Source organism: Callorhinus ursinus, unplaced genomic scaffold (genome assembly GCF_003265705.2).
Source record: "Callorhinus ursinus isolate GAN/ISIS: 27379988/994484 unplaced genomic scaffold, GSC_fseal_2.0 scaffold22, whole genome shotgun sequence".
Lineage (NCBI taxonomy): Eukaryota > Metazoa > Chordata > Mammalia > Carnivora > Otariidae > Callorhinus > Callorhinus ursinus.
In genome coordinates this window covers 16214976-16235873 of record NW_027397084.1, presented here as the reverse complement: position 1 = coordinate 16235873, position 20898 = coordinate 16214976, and the positions used below count along the sequence as shown (strand labels likewise).

At 37.8% G+C, this 20898-nt stretch overlaps 1 long non-coding RNA gene across 4 annotated transcripts in view; it reads left to right on the top strand.

Annotated features, from left to right (window-relative positions):
• LOC112838026 (uncharacterized) overlaps window positions 1–9426 on the top strand; it is a 28239-nt gene extending 18813 nt beyond the window's left edge. For 2 of the 4 annotated variants that reach the window (XR_012381988.1, XR_003211864.2), the window contains 5 exons: window positions 2082–2258; window positions 2380–2481; window positions 5832–5988; window positions 7419–7476; window positions 9217–9426. This is a non-coding gene — a long non-coding RNA (uncharacterized lncRNA). The remainder of the gene's footprint in view (window positions 1–2081; window positions 2259–2379; window positions 2482–5831; window positions 5989–7418; window positions 7477–9216) is intronic. The other 2 variants (XR_012381990.1, XR_012381989.1) reach the window with 2 other exon arrangements.
• The last annotated feature ends 11472 nt before the right edge of the window (window positions 9427–20898 follow it).

Below are 20898 nucleotides of genomic sequence, written 5' to 3'. Positions count from 1 at the left end.
CATAATGGTGATTGAAAGCTAGGAGGGTAAAGGAGTTTTTGGAAGTTGTGTTTCTTTATCAAGCACAAGACTATAACTTAGATTTTATGCTTTTGGGGTGGTTTGGGGCATGCTTTTGGAGATAACCAAAGTTGGCAGCTTTGGATCTTCACCTCAAGGAGTTGTAAGAGGAGCCTGTCTAGGAAAGTGGCAACAGAGATACAAAGACAAGAATGAGTATGAGCGAAAGACTTGACAATAGGAAGTCTAGTCTTCAAATCACCAATTCATCTGTGTTCTGTCTTTGCCATCTTTCTTTAGCATTTACTACTTGGTAATGTCCGTAGCTTCTGTATCAACTTACCTGATCCCCGGTATGTCTATTAAAGAAAAATTTTCTTCATATCATTTCTCTTCCATGACATTAAGGATTAGTGGATGCAGTTCAGCTAGCAAAGATAAAAAATTATTCTTTGCTTTTTACAGGGCTGTTGGTCATTCTCGGGATAAGAGAGTAAGTCCTTTGGGGTCAGTGGCTGGCTATTAGGTTGACACTAATCTCCTTCAAGCCAGACAGTTATGAATAATAAAAAGAGGGTCCTTAAAGAAGAGCAAAAAGCCAGACTGACTCACTAAGCATCCAGTAGTCTTCCGTACCAGACAAAGGGGTAGTACATTGTGCAATTAATGCAATGTTTTCACGTGGTGACTTGGCTCCTAAGTGTTGGGCTAAACATTGTATAATGAAATTTCATCCAAGTCACTGGAGTCCCATAGAGCAAATATGTGAAATGATTGAAAGATGACTCTCCTACTTCGAGAATGACTGGAAGGTGATTCTTCTATAGCACTTTATAATTCTATATGAACTTTCAGTGGAAATATTTAAACTTACACTGAACTAGAGTGATATAATGAACACTATGTAGCTTTCACTCTGCTTCAGTGATTATCAATATTTTGCCAATTGTTGCCAAGTTTTTTATTATCCCTAGTACTTTCTTATTGGAATATTTTAAATCAAATATCAAACATGTTGTTTGTAAATAATTCAGTATGCATTTCTAACTTTTAAAAAACTATTTCTGACACAATGAACATACTCCTCTCATACTACCTATCCTTAATATCATCCATTACCCATTCTATTTACACATCTCTGCAATTATGTCAAAGGTGTTCCTTTACAGTTAGTTTGTTCAAATCAATATTCAAACAAGATTCACACATCACTTTTGGATATTATGTCCATAACAGTCCTCCCTTCATTTATTCTTGACATTTATTTATTGGACAAACAAATTTCATTTCATATTTTATAGCCAGGCTGCCACACTATTTTCTACTTCTAAAGCAAAACCAAAATTCATTCAATATCTATTCAACTACTGTATAATGAACAATTACGATGTACAGGACAGTATACTGGTGCTGAGTATGATTCAAAGATGTCTGTAAATCATGGTCCCTACTGCTAGGACTTTACAATCTGAAGGAAAATGAAAAATAATAATGCACAAATATAATGACAACATATCAGTAAAAGTCAACTGAGTTGTATAAGATGCTATGTTTTAAAGGAGAGGCATGATTTAGAAGATAAGGGGGTTCTTTTTACGGAAGCTGGCATGTGACATGGATGGTTTAGAATGGCCAGCAGTTGAGAGGCATAAGAGAACTAAAAAGAGAAACTGCATCCTATCATTTAAAAACTTGAGGGAAAAAAGAAGAACAAACCTTAGAGGTAAAGGAAGCAAGAGATACATTCAAGAGATTATAAATGAAATGATTCAGCTGAAGCAGGATATTTGTGAAAGAAACACAGGTAAGTAGGGGGCAGATTTGGGAAGACCTTGAATAGCAGGCATATTGCTTGAACATGTTCTTTACAGCAGGGAACCATCACCTCCATTCATTTTTTCGCATATCAGAGACTGTTGGACATGATGTAAACATAGATATTCCATTAGTAAGCAAAATGCATCAGCTCATTTCATAAGGAAGCTTAAAAAAACTGCTTATGTATTCCAATACCAATCATTTCCAAATATTTATAGTAAGTTGGCAATATAATTTAATGTTTTATTTTGCCCAACAGCTAGATGCTCCACTCAGAGGAATACAAACAAATTGAAGCTGATTTAACCAACACATACTACCTAGCAGCTGAGAAACCTTCATGAAGCAAGGATTAATTGTTTGTGGCATAGCACACAACAATAACAACAACAACTCAACAAATCTACCATAGGAGAAATAAAGATAACTATTAAGGATAGGTATACTAGCCTTGAAAACCTCAGCCTCATTTTTTATCTACAATGAAAATCAAGTGAAGTTTATAATATGTCTCTTATCAACAACAAATACATACTGACCCACATGTTCTCTCTTTACTAGCATAATGCCAATTGATTTTCATGAATAAGAGATCCTCAAATGATAGACGAATTTTCAAAGCCTTCAAAGAAAGTATATATTGAATTTAATGTAGTTTGATTGGTAAGTATTTTCTTCTTGCATGCTTATTCCAGGTATCCATTTTACATAGATTTTAAAATATTTTTGAGTGCCTGTATATACCAGAGTTTGTGTTAGACTTTTGAGGAAATAAAATTCTGCATAAGGTGTCGTCCTGCTACCCTAGAGGCTTATATCCTAATACAGATGACTAAAGATACATATTGAAGTAAAATTATAGGCAGGATTGAGACAGAGGTATCAAATTGGATTAAATTAGGGTTTTTTCAATAGCAGCACTATTGAAATTTTGAGTCAGATCATTCTTAGTGGTGGGGAGCTGTCTTGCATATTGTGAGATGTTTAACAGCATCCCTGACTTCCACCCAGGAGATGCCAATAGCACCTTCCCAGTAGTGACAACTAAAAACATCTCCAGATATTGCCCATATCTAAAGACTGAGTGAAAAACCACCTGTAGTTTTAAATCACTCTATTAGATGGAAAGTGCTACATGCATTTTGTGAATGAGGAGAATTTGTGGTTGGGGAAATCAAGGAAAGTCCATAGAGGGTAGGGGGCCTGGCAGAAGTAGGCTGAGAAGAGGAAAGCATTTCAGGAGTGGAGAAGATAGTGAGAAAGTGGCCAAACTGGAGATGGGAAGCCAAGTGCATAAGCATAAATTATGTTCCAGAGTCATGTGTAGCATGCAGTGTTCAGGAGGTGGTTAATAGAGAAAAACTCAGCAAGCAAAAAACAATCATATCATGGAGGTCCTTGAATGTATAAAATAGATTGTTTTTCATTTTGTAGGGATGCCACTGGAAAACATAAGTGAAATGAATAAAGCATCATTTGGAAATGTTAAAAAGGCAGTTCTGGGCAGAATGATTTGGGCAAATGAGAAAGTCCATTTGAGGTGTGGCACTCAGTTAAGGACATAATTTGGCAGAAATTGGAGAATGTATTTATGGGAGATGTATTTCCCAACATGGGATGAGAGAGGAAAAACAATTGAAGAAGTAAATTCAGTAGCTTGCTTCTACATTTGATCTCATAAATTGTTGTTGAAATTGTTTTCTCATAATAAGAGTTGACACTTTATGACAGAGCTGATTGGCAGATGTGCGCCCAGATTCTCTGGGATTCTATGAAGTGGAAAGTTGTAACTGATGTTGCAGAGTTACAAAGACAAAGATGATATTATTCTCAAAAATAACTCCCTAGTGACATAGAAACTATGAATCCAGGCATTTAAATAATCTTGCTGATAAAAAATACTCAATTAAAATTCCAAGGCCTGGCACAGAAATTTGTCTGCTAAAATTAATATTTATCCACATTAAGGTCCGCACAACACAACCAGACTTTTGAAAGTCTCCTCATTTCTCTAATGCCTTTAGAGAGTTTTGACCTAAGTTTATCTTCATGAAACATGAAATATGAGGACAAGATTTATGAAGACAGGACATAATTCAATTCCATATGATATGCGACTGTAATAGTTGAACTTCAGAAAACCCCATCTAAAAGGTTAAAATATATACTTAGTAAACTTACTCTTGATTAGTAACTAAACTGCTCATTTTCTCTGAAAATAGTTACCACCCCTTTGAATATCAAAACATCATCTCATGTACAGACAATATGGTATTATAAATAGGGAGACAAGGAAGCAACAAAGAAAAAGGCCGAGAAAATCATCACTTCCCCTTCACCCCCATGGCGCTTTCCATCCTTGCCCAAGTCACCTATGACTTAGATCCAAGAAAGGGGCATTTTCTGAAATCACAGAGACTTTCTAGTCTTTGCCAACAGGCTAGTATATTTATTTTAGAAATTCTTAAACTTACATATTTGAGATTATGACACCAGAAAATTAAAATGCACTTTTTTGAAGAATATGGATGCACTGAGGTCATAAGATATTAACTGAATAGGAAGAAATGAAGATCTCGGGAAATCAGTGGAGAAAAAAAATTAATCTCAGGCACGAGAGTTTTGAATAAGCAAACTCTAGTTTCATAAGCAGGGAATTAAATACTGGTGGAAATTCAAGAGAGGATTTTTCTTCCTGGCAGTTAGATATAAAATAGGTAATAATTGGAAGAAACTTGAATAAGTGAGACAAGTTAAGAGACTGATGCAATAATCCAGATGTTGTTCATTTATCAAAAACAATTTATAAGGATCCGCAGTACTAATGGCACTTTATTAGATACAAATTAATGCTTACTTGAACTAGGGCAGTGAATAAAGAAATGGAAACGATTCTCCTGAATATTAATAAAATGATTAAACCAGCTCAGGGCCCATTTTTTCTTGAGGCCTTTATTCCTGAGACTTTACATATTTGACATGAATCCACAGTTTTGGGATTCTTTCCTAAAATAAACTGCGTTAAGAATCATGGGGAGAATTTTACTAATAGCTGCCGATCAACTGCTTGTCAGTCTGTACCAAGATGACATATTTTTCTGAGTGAAACAGGACCATGTTGTGAAGATGAGGGGGAGGAAAGAATTCTGGAGAGCAGTGCTACTCCCTCTAGGTTCTATCAAACGCTCTACTTCTGTCAGTCACCAGAGAATTGAAATCCATCCCTGTCCTATAAGAATGCTTTTAGTGAGCTGCAAGTGTGTTCATTAAAAGAAATGAATGAGCCAAATGACCACCATTATTGATCATTTCTACCCTGTGGCTTTAGACTGGAAATGCTTTTCTAGGGTCCCAAAAGGGATTTCCAATTTTTTTTTTTTTTTTATTTCATCCACAGCACTGTGGACTCAACTCATTCTAGCCACATATGATCTGTTCCATCAGGCCACTGGGAGTAATTGTAATGAATAAAGGAAGTGCATTTGAAAGACCTTTTGGTTTTTTTTGAAAGACTTTTTTAATCCTTCTGTATCATTTAAAATTTATCCACATTGTTAGAAAACTCAGCTGTAGTCCCACTTCTGACTTTGGCTTAAAGTATCAATCTAAAAAAAAAAAAAATCTAAATGGTCCAAGAAATCTAAAAACAAGGTTGAGAAGTGAAATCTCTCAGTCATTCCCCTAGCTTGTCAACATAACATTCACTACATGGGACTTGTTAAAGAAATATTAATTACAATTACATGCTTTTTCCGTATTTCATAAAATTGTTAAGTGATATAAATGAAACGAATTTTCTTTTATGTAAGTTCTTTTTGGAAGGAGAAATATTTAAACATAATTAGTGGTCATATTTGTCTATTTTAGATGCTTGATTAATATAAAAGTATCTCAATCTATGTGTTAATATATACTCTTTTTTATAACGAAATATCCATGGACTCCCATTATATATTCCTCAATCTTATAGTCGACAAACATTTGTTGATACAGCCGTTTTGTGTTAAATGCAGTACCGGGGACTGGCTATGTGAGGGTGTGTAAGACGGAACTCCCCATTTTCAAGGAATTGACAATTAAACTGGTGCATGCAGAGGAAAGATAATTAAACTGGTACCTGTGGAAACACGTGAAAAGTGCTATCACTGAGATGAATATTTAGGAGAAGACGTAAGTCAGAGTAAAGGTTTCATATCCTTTTTCCAGTATATTTAAAATCCTGACAAAAATCTCAGAAATTTCCTATGAAAAACGGCAACATGGACAAGTGGCTTCTATGAACTGTTCAATATCCTCATGGTATCTGAAGGGCTTGAAAGAATCTACAGTAACTATTCGTATCTTTTTACATAAATTCATTAACTATCTCCCCATTCTGACATTCCTATGAAATCTTTAAAACCTACCACGTTTTATTTGGGGAGTATTTTCCTGAGACAAAATTCTTGGTTTTTTCCCCCCTCTCTATTTCTTTCCCAATTTTCTCCTAAATAAGTAAGTCTAGAAGCAGTTCTTTTATTTTGCTGATAAATATGATTTATCTGCTTTTGAAAGAAAAAAAAGAAACACTGAAAAACCTGTGGTGCATTTTCTGCTTCAATAAATGGGCCACACTTTGTCAAATTCTGCATATATTAAGCTTTTGTGAAGTTCTGTTTTTCTCAAATACTAGGTTGCTACACTGGATATCAAAGGGTAATTTATTTTGTTCTAAGTAGGCTTTTACTCAGTTCATTTTTTTTTGCCTCAAATCATGAATACTTCAAAAAAGGTAACTCAGATAAATTAGAAAGTTTAAAGAAGGAGAATATTGGCTTTCATTTATATTTGTGAAACTGCATGCTGCCCTTCATATATGGAGATGATTAGTTCAAACTGAGATCTTTAAGCTACCTGCTTTGTTAATTTTTTAGTGGGAGTGATGAATTTGACGCAATGAATCCCGAAGGACAATGGTCCTGTCAGAAAGTAACTTCTACCAATGGGAAGATCAAAATTTGCCATCTTCATACGGACTGACCCTAAAGCATAGGCGCCAACAAATATAGCTACATATAAACAGAGGTAGAAGGTATAGGTAATCAAGAATATGCCATTCACAATCATTTGCCTGAACGTTTTTAATTGGATCTGAACATTTACTTTTTGTATCCAAACTGTTTTTCAAAATTGTTTATGCTATAACCTTCTTAGGAGGAACTAATATCATTCCATCAAACTTTCCAACTAAAATGATAAAATGCAATATATACACATTCTAATTTGAGAAATATTTTGTTCTAATAAAGCACCTAGCACAATGTCTGGAATATCATAAGCACTCATTAAGTACTTCCTTCCTCTATTTCTCCATGATATTTATCATGATAAATTATTTTGAGTTGGCTTCCTTCTCATACTAGGACCATTCTAACTACCACATGGCACACATCTTTTTCCCCTAAAGATCATTTGGTATTAAAATAATAGTAGATCTCCCATTTCTATACCAGTTACTAGGTATATTAAACTTTATTTTAACTCACAAATTTCTGTTGGCCATACTCATGTTACTTGGTGCAAGTCTTTTCACAAATTTAGTCGTTCCCATTTTCTTTCAGAACATTTTCATCATGCTGATAAAACAACAGGAGCCCTGTGAAAGAAATAAATGGGCATGTAAGTGGACACTGATACCTGCATCTGGGAACCAACTTTGACCTTCTCCATTTCATCTATTTGCATGTCTCTTTCAAATCCTGTATTTACATCTTCAGAGAGTTTCACTGTCTTCGAACCAGTTATCAGTTGGGTGGTCTTGTTGATTGATTTATGGCTTTCTTCTCTCCTCCAGTTTTAATCAAATGCCCATTTTTGAGGGAAAAATATTTGAAATAAACTCAGAATGCAGACTCACATGTTGACGAATTGTGTTTTCCCCACAACCACCACCCGAGATTCAGGTCTCCGCTGCTTCACATGTAAATGGTTGACATCACTTCCCTCCCTGCCTCCAATCCCCTTTCACCTAATTGTCCTACTGACTGAAAGCTTGAGAAGCGTTTCTGCCATATTGTTGCTCCTCGCTTAAAAACTTAAATGATCTCCCATTTCTATCAAACCAAAATTCCCTAGTTTGCATTTAAGGTCCAATGCTAACTCATCTTTGAATGCTACTGATATATTTATTGTCACAACTCAACAGATAGCCCTGTACACAAAGTCATGAGCACATACATTTGATGGTTAAATTTAGCTCAGCTACTACTGTTTTGAAAATATTTTCTGACCCTTCCCCTTTGTCCCTGGTATGGGTTAGGTATACCTCTCCTCTCAGAGTACCTCCAGCAAATCCATCAGAAAATGGAACATACTGTATGGTCAATTTTTTGCTTATTTGTCTCTATCCCCCATTAGGATGTAAGTTCCTAATGAGCAGAAACATGTCCTATTCATCTTTATAGCTCTAATACCTACCAAAGTATTGACATCTAGGAAATGCTGAAATATGATTATTGAAAGAATGACATTTCCTAAGTTAGGGACTGTATTTCTCATTCCAAAAACTTACTGATGTGTCTCTTCTAAGTAAAACGCTGCCTTTCTTTCTCTTTCTCTTTCTTCTACCTCCTAAACTAGGATCAAATTGAACTTCTTTGAAAATAGTCAGATGTTCATCAAAGAAAGAAAGAGATACGACTTCAGCTTCCAACTTAAAATAATTTGTTTCTAAAGCAATAGTGCCTCTCACTAAGGAGTCTAAAAAGCCACCCAACCAAAAGAGACAAATAGGTAGTATACGCAGAATCCTGACATAAGCCTCCAACACTCAGCTCAGCCCTAGATATATGCACTGAACTCCAAGATGCCATTCTTTGGGACAGTTTATATCCCCCATACATAGAGCCCAGCTCTTCCCTTTCATTTATTTATTTATTTATTTATTTATTTATTTATTTAAGATTTTATTTATTTATTTGTCAGAGAAAGTGAGAGCAGGGGTGGGGAGAGGCAGAGGGAGAGGGAGAAGCAGGTTCCCCGCTGAGCAGGGAGCCCGATGTGGGGCTCGATCTCAGGACCCTGAGATCATGGCCCGAGCTGAAGGCAGACGCTTAACCGACTGAGCCACCCAGACACCCCCAGCTCTTCCCTTTTAGTGATATGATGAAATACGTTCTCTGCTCATCACTGTTGTCACTGTTTCCTGGCCACTCTCTTCTCTTGCCCAAAGTCCAAGGACCCCTAAAACAGAAAACCCGCTCCATTGGTACCTATTCTGCACCTCTTCATTGCAGGCATCAGTTCAGAATTTGCTCAGCAAGTAGGTGCAGTATTATTGCCATAATACAACCTTTTATTGTATGTGAGAAATTTCCCAAGAAAGCTTTTCTCAATCATGTACCTCTGGTTTGGTTCTAGGTACTTTCCTCGAAAGACAATCTTATTCACCGCAGAAGACACTGGAGCCTTCAATAGTTGGAGCTGGGGCCTTCACCAGGAAGCAGTCTTTCACCTATGTTTTTGCTCTACCTTTCACTCTTGATATCAACTTTGGTACAAGCATGATCTTTGGCTATCAGACCCTATCGTATATCTGTAAAATTTGAAAATAAAGAGGTGCCTAAAATATGAGCATATCTATGTTTCTTTCTACTAGTCTGATTTCTTAGCAGCTCAGTATCATGTTTAACAACAAATTCAAAAGGCAGGAGTAAGAATGTAAAAATAACTGAAATTTTCAGTCACTATCTCATTTTATAGACCTGTCACGAGCACGCTATGAAGGCACACACAAGTTGTGTCTTTCCACAATGTCAGCTTCATTCAGTCATAAAGCAAGGTTAACATAATTACAAAGCAGGTTCATGATTCCAAACTCAGTGACATTTCACCACATGATTAACTTGGGTTTCTTACCCGGCACACAGAGCAGAACACAGGACAAGCCACACAACAAACAAGATACACAGGGGGTAGGAGGTTAACGAACCAAACACTGCTCTGTGGGCGTGCAGTTGAAATAAGGCCTCTGTCCAGTCCAGGTCAGCTCTCGGCACTTACTGCTTATTACGTTCCAGCAGTAAAGGCTCTCGGTTCTGTTCGGAGATCAATCGAGCAGAGCCTTTGGTGGCAGTTGCCTTTTTTAGGTGGTCAGACATAGAGGGATCATTGTCTGAAGAGTCTGACAGTTTGCTACAAAAATCCTTCCCTTTTAAAGGGATTTAATCAGTCTTGGGCCCCTGCAGACCTCCTCTGCTTCTGCTTGCTATTAGTTCTGGGGTGTCATCAGCTGGTGCTGGTCTTGGGGATATTTCGTAGCTGCAGTATCCTAAACAGCCTGTGTTATTGCCTGACACAGGCCCCTGCTTGACATGAGTGACTCCATCTTGCTGGACCATTATATCAGTACATAATTCTGCTATCCCTTTGAGTTAATAGGAGTTAATTTTCAAATTCCCTACTGAGTGTTTTCACACAAGACCATTATATCAGTACATAATTCTGCTATCCCTTTGAGTTAATAGGAGTTAATTTTCAAATTCCCTACTGAGTGTTTTCAAATGTGTATTGAACCATAAACTTGTAAATGGTTGGAAGAACTATTTGAGAGAAACCATTAACTCAGGTGTAGGAATATGAAATCACTACGAGATTACATTTGACAAAGCAAGGTCTGTAAAAATGTGTTTCTACTGACAATAAGTAAAAATAATGTGGAATCTTATAAGGAAATTTGAAATTTATCTAACAAATTTAGATTTAATACATCTAACATCTAATATTTTTCAGAGAAGTTTTCACTATTCCCTATATCTTTATTTCCAAACACATTCATCTTTATTCACAGACTAGATGTGCTGTACTTTAAAATTCAGCTTTATAATACCCTAGTTTTTCGGTATTATCATTGATCAGTCCATTTCAGAACATATAAACCTCTTCAAAACAAAGGCAGACCTAATGCCCCAGAACCCATTTGCCCAAAAGTAAAATTAGTAAACCCTGCAGTCAACTTCAGGTTTGATTTTTTTCTAAAAAGTTGTGTTTTGCTCACAAAAAGGCCATTTCTTCCCAAGGCATGTCTCTATTAAATGAATGCTGAATTGTGCACCCTTCTTGATTAGTGAGAATGGAATCTTGCTTTTCTTCTCTTTGCCACAAAATAGCAAAGACTGCCAATATTTATTTATTTTTTTAAGATTTTATTTATTTATTCAACAGAGAGAGAGGGAACACAAGCAGGGGGAGTGGGAGAGGGAGAAGCAGGCTTCCCGCGGAGCAGGGAGCCCGATGCGGGGCTCGATCCCAGGACCCTGGGATCATGACCTGAGCCGAAGGCAGACGCTTAAACGACTGAGCCACCCAGGCGCCCCAAGACTGCCAATATTTAGTCTTCAATTATAGATGGGCATCTGGGTGATGTAAGAAGATATGCCAAAGCAAGGACGGCAAAACTGCCTAAAAAGATTGTATTATTTAAATAAAGTTTGGGGCATGGTTTCTTCCCTGTTTGGAAACAGTGAGGTCTGCCCTATTCTGTTTGTAGGTGTATTTTTTGCTTCGTTCCATGGTGGAAAATGTGAGCCTTTGCTGACTTTGAAGATTCAGGTGAGAAAAGTTCGGATTAGAACAAATAAGTGAAAAATCACACATGCCCTACGAAGGACAGCAAACAAATTCTCTGTAATTCCGGCTACCAGGAGGATAGTATGGACAAGGTTGACTCTAAACTTTCAGACATTAAAACCCTGGGTTGACTAGAACAGCTGCACAATTAGGAGCTGAGGTATTTCCCCCATCTTCATTGTTTTTACAGAGCAGTCTTGACTGCTTGCACCAATTAGACAGAATAAAAGAAAAATCTATAGAAAAAGTGGAAATCTGGTGCACTTTTTACATGTGTTAGTCGAGATCACAAAAACATTGTATTACATTTGCCTGTTTTCAAAAGACCGTGGTATGGATTTTAAAAGAACCTGGAATAATATAAAATCCCAGGTGGTCAAGACTAAGAGCCAAATGAGAACTGCATACACTACACACAATATGCCTACCAGGTGTGCTAAGAGAATTCGGAGGTGAGAGCCATCCCTGAGGAATGGAGTCCATGAAGGCTCCTGGAGGGGCACTTAGACAAGTGGAGAAGGAAAAGGAGCATTTCAGACAGGCAGCTCGTGCAGTGGGATGGAGATGGACCCATATTGTTTGGGAGCAAACAACTGAGTTGGAATAAGGGGTTCATTTGTGGAAGTAAGAAAAACAGAACTGAAGAGATGTATAGGGCCCAACTTGTGGGGTTCCTTGGAGAAATGGAGTTTGAACAGCAGGGAGATATTTATTCAACAAATAAATGAGTGCCTGCCATGTGAGAGATTGTTGCAGTGGGCACTAAACATATTATCTCTGAAAAAGGTGTTTGAGCTTGAGGAGAGGGGAAGGGAGATAGTTTGACCAATACAGAAGAGAATGAAAGGAGGATAGACCAGCGTAAGTTGTAGTGAAGTAGCCCAAGCCAAAAGGGATACACGTGCGCCAGCAGAACACGAACTGAAGGGGATGCCTGGGAAATATGTTATAAAGGAAGAAGAAACTGGACTGAACGGTGCAAAATGTGGGAAGAGAAACAGAAAGTTCAGCAGATAAATTGGTTGGCCATTAAAGGAGCTTATGCTTTAGGATTTATAGAATGTGCAATGCAGTTCTGAGGCTAACAATCCAAATTCAGTCAAACTTCACAGGTTCAGGGCACAGTCCCCCACAAGACCACTCTCCCTTCAGCTGCAAGCTCTAGGGTTCCCAGGCCACCCATCCTTGGGGCCAAGTGGCTACAAATTTGGAGCTGCCCACTATCCCTTTATGTTTGATATTTCACTCGAATGACTCACGGGATTCAGGAAAGCACTAAAGTTTTATTGTAAAGGATAAAAATCAGAACGAGCTAAATGAAGAAACATACAGGAAGATGTGGGAGCTTCCCAATCGTGAAGCTTGTGTCCTCAAGATGTATCACCCTCTGAGGATACTGATGAGTGTCAGCAGCCCAAGAGGCTGAACTGAACATCATTGTACATGACTTTTTATTGGAGTTTCATTACATAGGCATGACTGACTGAATCGCAGGCTATAAAACTGAACTTAATTTCTAACCTCCTTCCCCTCCCCAGAGGTCAGGCTGATATCACAGGACTCAAAGCCCTAAACCTCTACTTACATGATTGATCTTTCCTTTCCAGCCCCCAACCTGGCTCATTGGGTTAGCTATCTAAAAGTACTCCAGGAGTCATCTTATTAGCGTAACCTCAGGTGGGGCTCAAAAGGCCCACCACAAGTAACAAAGATACTCCTATCACCTGGGAAATCCAAGGATTTAAAGGATTCCTCTGAAGAACCAGGGACAAAGTCCAGCCACATTCTTTACTCCAGAAGTAACTCTAGGCTCTCTTAGGCGGAATCTCCAGCAGACAGCTGAAGTTCCAAAACAGAGAGAAAGAGAAAACTAGCTATGTGACTCTGGCCACAAAGAGAAAGGTCACATGGTATAGTTCAGTGTTCAGAGCTACTTAGCAAGGTCTACAGTTCTAGTCAAGAGGATATGCATGGGAAAAGCAACCCAAACATACACAGCATATTTTTCTAAAGAAATCAACCCCTGAGCCTGATACTAACAGCATGAACAGAAACAGTTCTTGCATCTTCTTTCTTAACCAGATGTCTAAAATATATTTCTTTTATATGCTAATAAAACAAGTCCCTAAAGAAAATGTGATCTAAAAAATATACAAATCCAAAATTGATATAGCAGTGACTTAAAATACTTCATTCTTGTTAGACAAATGCAAAAGTGATGAAGTCAGTATTATTAATGCTCTCTTTATTTTGTGCATTGCATACCAGCATAAACTTAGCTGTAATTACTCTATTTTGACATGTTCTCAGTTCAATTCATTGCCACAGATTACTGCAGTTATCAGCTAAGAAGTAGTAGATCAACCAACCTACTCCCTATACCTGCAATAATACCTACATGTATTTGCCTTTGAGGATGATTGTATTCAAACGAAAAACATTATCTTTTCTCTCTTATTCAGTGACAGTGACACAAATGAAAACTATGTAAAAGATTTTTTTCTATTTCAACTGTTTATTATTCAACTTTTGAATGATCAGAAATGGATTCCAGAAAGAATATGCCTTACTTAAAAGTAAGATATCTATAAGCAGAAAAGGGTTATATTTTAAAATACACTATATTTGGATATTGCTTCTTTATACTTCTCTAATAGATTATGGACTTGGCAAATAATATAAATGACTATTTGTTATTTCAAATTAATAAATACAGTATAATATATTTTTTATATAATCAAACCTTATAGGCACGCAAAATATTCTTAGCTCCATGGTTAGGAGGTATCGGAAAATGGCTTAAGACATAAGCAATTTCTATAACATATCAAAAACATATACTGACTGATAAGGACTTAAAAAAAAACATTTTTGAGCACTTAGTTTGAATCACAATGATTAGAACTTCCAGAGGCTGCATTATCTAATGTCTCAGGTTTATTCCTGTGAGAAGTAGATGCCAAGAATTAGATGTGCAAGTGATTTGCTGGGAGAAATGCCTGCAGAGGATAAAGAGAAGGAGCAAGACCAGGAAAAGCCTTCAGATTTTGGTGCAGGACTGACATCTGTGAAAGGCTGGGTAGGGGAGCAGTACAGTGCCAAAGGAAAAATTGCCCATAAGCAGAGTGTTAGATTAGGCCAGAATTACCTGGCTATATACAGTACCTCTGTTATACTCAGTTATGGGCTGGGGGCAGCCCAGGAGAGCATGGGCTTTACAGGAACGATGCAATGAAGCCTAAAAGTCTAGCAACTAGAGGTCATTTGCCAACTGTTTTCTAGAAGGGATATCTGAGTGAGACACTTCCATGGCCACCACAGTCCACCCCTTGTATGTCTCATGAAGTCTCTCCTCCACAGATTTCCAGGAAGTATCTCTTCATTCCTGTGGATCTCTCTTCCTGAGAGAAATTTTAATGGTGGTATGTTAGGACAAATCATAGCCCTGTCTCTGCAGTTAGTCTTTGTGCAATAATTGTAGGTCCTGCTGGTTTACCTGGCGTTGTAACCCAAAAACTCATTCTTGATGATTCTGAGACCTACCCAATCATACCTTTTTCAAACAAGGATTGCTGCATATGTCCACTATTTTTTTAAAAGATTTATTAATTTATTTTAGAGAGAGAGAGAGAGAGAGAGCGGCACATGAGCAGGGGAGAGGCAGAAGGAGAGGGAGAGAGAGGCAGAGAAGCAGAGAAGCAGACTCCCACTGAGCACAGAGCCCAACACAGGGCTCCATCCCAGGATCTTGAGATCATGACCTGAGCTGAAACCAAGAGTTGAAGGCTTAGCTGACTGAACCACCAAGGCACCCCTGTCCACTCACTATTAAAACTGAACAAGGGACTGGGGTGCCTGAGTGGTTCAGTCGGTTAAGCGACTGCCTTCAGCTCAGGTCATGATCCCAGAGTCCTGGAATTGAGCCCCAAGTCGGGCTCCCTGCTTAACAGGGGAATCTGCTTCTTCCCCTCCCCCTGCTCATGCTCTCTCTCACTCACTCTCTTGCTTTCAAATAAATAAATAAAAATCTTTAAAAAAAAAAAACTGGACAAGGGAATATCACAGATGTCAAAGTGAATCACCTGGATTCCACACATATTGCCTCCCTCATGAAAAAAGTAGCCTTATATTGTTCTGGAAAACGAATTCATTACTGCTGCAAAGATGGTGACTCCCCTCCTTACCTGGTATTTTCTGGACACAAATTGTCCGAACTGCCTAAGTAGCAGCTGTAGCTTTTAGTTTAATGGTACCTCTGCTCTTTTCCTTGGCAAGAGTTTGCCCCTTTGCAGACTAGGGCCTCTAATGGAAAGCTCCACAGTGGAGTTAGGAGTAGACTGTAAGTAGCAACATTCCTTTCCTACCTCTTGGTACTTGGGCCCATATATTCTTCTTATTTAGACCTCTTAGTAGCTATTATGTCCTTAAGTATGGCAATGCCTCTTCACATAGTACGGCCACCAAGCTGACTCTCCAATAGAAGGCCATTCCAAAATTCTGTGACAAGAGCTGCTTCTGGATGGTGTGGTATGTGATTCAGTCAGTGGATCCTGTGGCCATTGGTCCATTCCTATACCATATTTATTGTGGTTTCTCTGTTGGATGATATTGTGAGGAATTCAACGCCTATGGATCAGACTTTTAGTAAACCTCCAGATAGTAGCGCTGACTAAATCTCTATTGGAAGGAAAGTCAAACCCGTAAGTGTACCCATATTCATAACAGATATCTTTCCCTGTGAGAGTGAATTCCTGGACCTTTTAGAATGGAGCATCCCCAGTGTAACTGAATCGGTAACAAGAGTTCACTTGGTATCTTTTGCTGGAAGATTGGACATCCAGATGTGGTAGTAGCTGGATCAGCCTTGCTAAGTGGGAATTCGTGCTACAGGACCAATTTGTAGCCTCCATCTCTGCCACTGTGGCTATTCTGTTCATATGTCCATTATGCCATTATGGGGTGGTTGATGACAAAAGTTGGCTAAAGTCATGAGCCAAATCATTTTGTGTACTTAGGTATGCCGTACCTCTGCAGTGGAAAATGATTTGTTGTCGGCATTGACTTAGGATACAAGAATTCCCAGACTCTTGGTCTCCTCCCATATGACTTTCCACATATTTCTACTCCAGACTGCCTTATCTTCACTAATCTAATCCTTTTATTTTCCAGTGCTAGGTCATTGCCCCTGCCCAAGAATCTGTATATGTTTACACCTCAGGTCACTCTTCTTTCCCCATAAAGTAGATAACCATGTGCATTTCTTGCAGTTCTACCAATGAGGAAAGATTATCCTCTTCACTGAATCTCTAAGCCACCCTTGAATGTTACTATAACGTAGCCAACATCAATTTTCAGCTTACATCCACAAACAAACTGACCTATCCATAAGCCAAACTCAGATTTTTTTCCCTTTTCCAGGTGGTCATATGGAATTCCAACTCCCTACCCCCACCCTCCACAAATCAGGCCTCAGGTGCAAGCTGGGGGAGGAGCACTGGTGCAACTGCGATGAGCGACATGGTGGTTTGGGATACCTGCTTATGCATTATACTCGTGTACTCTACTCCTTCTCAGGCTCAACCAGGATGTACTATTTCCATCTTATGATGGAATGCTGATGGATCTGCTTAACTTTATGACTGGGTGTGTCCAAGAGAGAGCCCAGTTATAATGAATAGTTCTGAATGCATGGTCACTTGTTACGCCATGGATAAGGGTTCTGTCTCCACCAGGGCTCAGTAAAATAGCAGGGGTGGTTTCTCAGGAGGCATATACTCCTTTGCTGCAGATGGCATTGCCTTGCTCCAAAACCCCAGAGGCCTGTGTTTTGATTTTCCCACTAGGGCTTATAAACCCCACACTGCATCATTATCCACCACTGACATATCCTACACCATAGGATCTGCTGCAAAGCCTGAAGGAATCTACGCAATCTACACTTGCTGCATTGTTGCAATATCGTTCCTCATTTTTACCTTCTTCTGTGTGTACATATTAAGCAGTTCCCTTATTGACTGTACATCTATTCTGCCTCTAGAGATGCCACTAACCATCCCTGCAAGTCAAAGTCCCGTGGCTGTCAGTCATCCTTGCCAGTCATTATAGAAATTGTGATGACATAGCTTCAGCAATCAAGCACTTCCAAATAGGCTCTATTCCTTCAAGCTCCATTATTCCCTCTGCTCTTTACCGAACCCCATTCTGTGAGTACGTCTACCATCATCTCTGCCTGCAGAGCTGAGAGCCACCATCAAAGTTCTTAGTGATGCTGAGGCTCTTACTGTGGGCACATAATTTTTTTTAATAAAGATTTTAGGCTTTTAGAACAGTTTTAGGTTCACAACAAAAGAGAGGAAGGCACAGAGATTTTCCATATAGTCCCTGACCCTACACATACATAGCCTCCCCCATTATCAGCATCACTCACCAGACTAGTACATTTTGTTACCAAGGATGAACCTATGTTGACACATCATAATCACCCACTACTACTTCCTCCACTATCTACCAGGGAAACTCAGGCAGATCCGTTCTGGCATGCATGGGCTCTCACTTTCTCCAGGTTCCAACACTGACTTCACCATATCCCCTAAGGTCCTTGCTATGGTATTAAATCCTGTGTTCCAAGAAAGACACCCAAGTCAGTGAATTCTTACATATTTAGACTTACATCCTGGCCTACTTGATCAAGCTTCCTCAAAATCCAGCCCATTCCTTGGATCCAGCTGATAAATGCTGACCCATCTTTACAGCTCCTTTGTATATAAAATTCTTTCATCCATTAACAGGCTTAGGTCATCTCCACTCAGATCATGCTGAGATTTAACCCGAGTTATTGGCCTAGAAGCCAGGAGAGGAGGTGGGCTACTCTTCAAGAAGCATCTGTTGTCTTGTAGGAGAGAGACCTTTACGGTGTCTTTACTGATCCAGATGTGCTAGCCCTTAATAGAAAGGGACAGTTTCAGGGCACTTGTCTGTCTCAGTCAGTAAGCGTGCTACTCTTGATCTCAGAGTCATGAGTTCAAGCCCTACACTGGGTGTAGAGATTACTTAAAAAAAAAAAAAAAAGAAGAAGGAGAAGACAAAAGAAAGGGGTAGTTCCTCTTGAAAAGATATCTAAGTGTCACAGATCCATGGCTACCACATTTCTTTTAATCTTTAAGAGGTAAATGTTATTATTTCCACTTTGCAATAATGAAATTTAGCTCAGAGTCACTGACTGACTTTACAGAACCACACATTTTGTAAATAGCAGAGCTGGAATGATAATTCAAAAACATCTGGTTCCAGACCCATGCTGCCTCTCCAATAACAGACTATAATGACTAATACTCTGGTTCATTATAAAAACGTCAGAAAGAATAGACACTATCTTAAATGTATAACAAAAGTGAAATCTCAACTAAAACAATCAATAATATTACTAATGAAACAGGTCTTCTGAGTCTATTTGTATAATAGACTCAGACTCTCACTGGTAGAATAAGTGAGACATTTGAAAAATAATTACCAAAGTAGGTGAGAAGGAATGAAGCAAACTTCTCAAACTATAAATTTTTATACAGTTTTGACTTTTGATACATATAACTATATTGTGTAGTTTCTAAATTAAGCAGTTTCTAAAAACTGAAAATAAATCCCACAAACCAAAAAACTACACTATACATGAAATTTGCATAAGGGGCGAGAACTAGCCTATAGCAATGGAATGATTGTGGCAAGAATTTTTCTAAGAGATTCATAATCATTTTATTTTGGATCTTTATAACAAACCTTGTACAAATAATCTTATATTAAAGAGACTGAAGGTCTTGCTGCAAAATGACTGACTTTGATTAAAATTTCAATATTTTTAAAATCGCAAATTGACAAAATTTAGCTCACTTACTCTTCAGCATTATAAAGGAAAAATAACTGAGTTTCTTATGGACAGAGAAAATGTTTGTTCAATGTGCAGCTGAAAATGAAATAGCATAAAACAAAGCAGGCAAAAGCCTCTGCCCTTATGGAGCTTATATTTTAGAGAAAGCAACAAATAAACAAACGAACATAGAAACAAATACTTAAGGCATTAAAGAAAAAGCTGTATGTGTAAAAAGAACTGGAATCAGTTATATAGATGTCAGCAGAAGACCACTGAAAGAGCTGCAGCTTCCTGAGGGGTGAGGTATATCTCAAAAAGTTTATCCACATTAAGACCAGTCATTGTCTAACAGAAAAATGTCATGTGAAAATTAAAATATTTTAAAAATTTCTTTAAAAAACATCCTTTTCCTTGAAAATTGCCCATGTTATACATGTGGCCCAAAGAATGTTCCATGTGTAATGGTGGACTGAATTCTAAAGCTTCTAGGTAACTAGCAGACCACCACGTGAGAAAGCTATTTCCCAAAGTCACAGCCCTTGGTACAATGGGGCTCAAAACAATGTCTTACCAATGACAGAATCACCATTTGTTAACGATTGATTCAAGAGCATCTATAGGACATATGTGCCTTCAAAATGTTATAATTGCTAAAAGAGTATCGTTAGTTATTATGACTAATAATGACTTTCTACTCAGGTTCAAATTCCTTCCTAATTTTAAAAACTCATTCCGTACTGATATGGAGAGCAATTTGATATGAAACTTTACGAAAATCATGAAAAGAATAAGGAAATAAATGGCAAATTGATACAAGATAGTGTTAAATTTTCTTGGAAAAGATGACAATTTGGGGGAAAAGTTAAGATTTATTGCTTACTTCTTTGTCTTTAATTTTATACGGTATCCTTGAAAATCCAAAGGTTAAGCAAAACAATGAAATTTTCTAATTATTTCTAGGGAATATGTGGAAATTAATGATTACTTAGTGTCTAGACATAGGCAAACACTTCTTCATACAAATTCAATTTTATTTGTGCTTTTGTAAGTTATTAGCATTCATTTGGATACAGTTTTTTGTTAAATTACTTTACTTAATGAGGTGTGCTATGAACATGATATTGCTGACACGAGATACTCAAAATAGATAGAAAATCAGAGTTTTCTCCAGTTAATAAGCTTTCAGAACAAAATAAATTAACATTCTTCTTAATTTGTATTTTTAATATTTAATTCTAATCACATACTCTAGCTGCCTAACATATCAAAATAAATATGGTTTGTAAGATACCTGAGTGCTCAAAAGTATTGCTGCAAGAAAATACTCAGAGTAATTACTTTAATAATAGGTAGTATTTTAGAAAGAAGATCATCAAAATAAGATGATGGTTGAGACAATGAAATAGATAATCTGGATGAAAGCATAGCTATCCTTCAAAATCGATACCCAGAATATATGCAGACAGCCACAATGATCACTGAGAAGGCTGAAATGAATCAATTTTTCACGCATCAGTCTTTAAATTCCAGGTGTACAGTCCTGTAGGGAGCCTACAGTTTAAAAAGGGGTATGAAATTAGTTTTACTATCCCTAAGTTTAAGACAAAACC